Source organism: Ursus maritimus, unplaced genomic scaffold, assembly GCF_017311325.1.
Source record: "Ursus maritimus isolate PB19 unplaced genomic scaffold, ASM1731132v1 scaffold_1, whole genome shotgun sequence".
NCBI lineage: Eukaryota > Metazoa > Chordata > Mammalia > Carnivora > Ursidae > Ursus > Ursus maritimus.
Genome location: NW_024423343.1, coordinates 44,992,423 through 44,995,959, shown reverse-complemented (window position 1 = coordinate 44,995,959; position 3,537 = coordinate 44,992,423). Strand labels below are relative to the sequence as shown.

At 34.8% G+C, this 3,537-nt stretch overlaps 1 pseudogene; it reads right to left on the bottom strand.

The window, feature by feature from the left end:
- Nucleotides 1–2,711: 2,711 nt before the first annotated feature.
- Nucleotides 2,712–3,266, bottom strand: LOC103659660 (annotated as a pseudogene).
- Nucleotides 3,267–3,537: the final 271 nt, after the last annotated feature.

The following is a 3,537-nucleotide window of genomic DNA, read 5'->3' as shown; positions in this document are numbered from 1 at the left end:
CCTTTCTTGCTCTCATTTTTGTGGGTATCTAGACTTACAGAGGATCTGCTAGAGATATTTATATCTTCTGTGTAGTAAAATTCTTCAGTCTATGTCTGTTAATTTTGGGCATTTATTCTACCTTTGACAGGTATTTCCCACCTCCATATTTCTTCTAGTTCTTTTAGAAATATAGTTTTACATTCCTACATGCTCTATATGCATTTTATTTTGGAGTAATAAACAAAGCATAACAATATTATTTTTTTCTCTAAGTGATTAGCCAGTTACTTTAGCACATATATTAAATAGGTCTCTTTTTTCACTAATTTGAAATGCCACTTTGATAATAGCTTTGCAAGATGCTACTATTAGAGGAAACTGGGTAAAGGAAACAAGGGATCTCCCCATATTATTTCTTAGAATTGCATATAAATCTACAATGATCTCAAAATAAAAGTTTAATTTTGAAAAATAAGATGTTCCTCTGAATATTAAGTATTTAACTACATGTGTAGATTTGGGGAAAATTTTATTTTCTTATTAATTTTTGTATTGATTTAATTTTATGTCTAATTTTATATTAGCTTCAGACTCAGTAGGTTTGGGTTTTTTTTTTTGCTTTTAGAAAAAAACAGACAAAAATATAGAAAAATATAGTATAAATATAGAGAACACATAAATTATGAAAAATGTTGTCAATAAATTATAAATTTCATATGGTACTAGATAGGGTAGTATTTATACACACGTTTGAAAAGATAGAGATATAAGGTAAATATCATAAAGATTTTCTACAAAGGGCTAAAGTAACCTTTCTAAAAGAAGGCCATGCTTAAAATACATGAAAAAAATTTTCCTTCAAGCAGGGAAACTTGGGAACACCTCTCAAATTTCTTTGTAAGTTAAACATTGCAACTTAATTGCAAAAGAATTTAGGAGCTCTTCCAGGGAAAAGGGTAAGTGATTATCATATGGATTTGGAAATTGAACATGAGAAGTTACATGGAAAATTTCTGTAACTCTATGGGAGCAATGAGAAAGCTAATCCTCCTGGGTCTCCTTGGAGGATCCAGTAAACCAGTAAATGTGCGCGCGCGCGCACACACACACACACACACACACACACACACACACACATTACACATCATTGAATAGCAGAGGCTGATGAAGGTAAATGGGGAATCCCAGTAACACCCACATTATAGGTATAAATAAGCCCATGAAATGGAGATCCCCAACAATGTAAAATTTAGTAGAGATGAATCACTGAGGAGCAGAGGAAAGAGGTTTATAAAATGAACAGGCTACAGTATCCTTTGACATTCTCTTTTGGACGTGCAACTTAAGGCAGAGATTTTCAGTTTCAAGTGAAGGAAATCCAATCAACATAGTTAAAGCTAAACCTGGGGTGGACTGGAAGGATATAGAATATCTCCTAGAATTAAATGAAGGACTATAGGAACAGTGCATCTCAGAAACTTTATAGATTGGACCTGAGGGTTTGATCCTCTAAGACTCATTCCACTCCACATAAGCTTCCTGGGTTCTCTCACATGGTGAAAGACTTGGTACCAAGGAAATTCTTGGAAATACACTTAGTACTTGATGCTCATAGAGAAGAGAGAATTCTTCTTGCTAGTCCTGCTTAGAAAAATCCCACAGAGAGACTCTACTTGCCCTAACTTGGATCATATAATTATTCCTATACTAACATTTGGCCAGATTGATAAGTACTATTATTGGCCCCACCTACATCTGTAAGCAGAGACTGACCCCACCAAACTGTAAGTAGAGGGGAATGTTTGGGGACGATCAAACTGATATACACTACAGGGACAAAGTTAACAAACAAAATCATAGAATAGTGCTGCAAACATATTCTGATGACAAAAAGAGTGAGAAAATAGAAAATCTTTCTTTCCTCTCTGCTTTTTTTTTTTTTCTATGCTTTTCTTCTTTACTTACTTTAATAGATAGTCCTCTTTTCTTTTCTAAAAGACTGGTATTGAGAATTCAGGATAATGGCTCAAATGTGTTAGTTGGGGAAAACTTCAGTAGACTCCTTATACACCTTATACTTATGCTTAACTATAGCAAATATAGAAGCTAATTGTAATATTTTTTCAATATTGAAAACCAATAGTGCACACTAAATAACATAGTCTTTGTTAATAAGTCATGAAAAAATTAAAGTACTGCTCTGGAACTCTTGATTAAATGATGGACATGCATTTGTTTTTCTTCTGGCATCAGTAATCACTCACTACAAGTATGAGAATATTTGTATTATTCAGTGTACTTGAAAATAACTTATCAAATGTTTTACATTTTATATACTGTTACCATCTGTAATTGAATAGATACAATGTGGAGATTATTAATTAGGCAGTGATTTGGGGCTAATTTATGTGCAGCCAGTGGAATATGCTAGCTGGAAAGAAAACCAAGAAGACCACATTGAAATTTTAATTTATAGCTCTAATACTACCTACATGCAGAGATTTACCTCCATACTATACCATACTTATATTATACCCCTCTATGCCTTCCAAATTATGGAATACAATGAAATACTAAACACAGAAACCATTTTCTGTCAGAGAATGGAAGTTGGGGATGTCTTTTGGAAACTCTCAAATCTATCAGAAGTGCTTCATTTGGAAAACTTTTTTTTTTTTAATTGGGAAAATGACTTTATTTTCTTTGGGGGTGTGGGCAGATGCCTTGTCTCAGAACTTCTGGAATCACTTCTTGGTGCCAGCGTCCTTCATGACTTTGAGAACATTGAAGTACAGTCTTGCTCAAGGGCCAGCACTTGCCACTGTGGCAATCCCTGAAGCAATCTGGACATCCCTGAAGCAGGGAGCACGTGCATTGACATGTTCTTGTGGTGTTTCTCAAAGTGGTTGTACTTTCAGATATAGTGGAAGTAGTCTCCATGGATGACAGTGGTCTTCTGCATCTTCATCTTGGTCACCACACCAGACAGAATCCGCCCTCAGATGGAGACATTACCAGTAAAGGGGGATTTCTTGTTAATATGGGTGCCCTCCATGGCCTCCTTGAGCATCTTCAAGCCCAGACCAATGTTTTGTAGTATCACAGGAGCTTCTTGCCAGTTTCTCCAAGCAGGACCCTTCTCTTATTTTGAAAGATGGTTGGCTGTTCTCGGTAGACACACTCAGTCTCAATGCCCACCATCTTACCAGCTGCCTGAAAAAAAAAAAAAAAAAGCAGAAAACATTTTAACTACAAAAACAAAACAAAAAAAAACAGTGTTTCCTTTTTTTCCCTTCTAAGAATCACTGTGTTATTTATTCATTGTATTTCTTTAACGAATTAACTTTGGTAAACTTTTAATATTTTCTTAGTGGCAATAAACTTCAAGAAGAAATCTTTATATCCCTTGCTGTGGGCTATTGTGATTTTGGTATTAGTATCTAGAAACCTATTTTCACCCTTCTTAAAGGTGTTAAAAATAAATCTTCTAGTCAGGGAAAAAGCCTCTTGGTTAAATGAATTAAACTGTCCTCTGTACCTAGCAGGCACCATAAA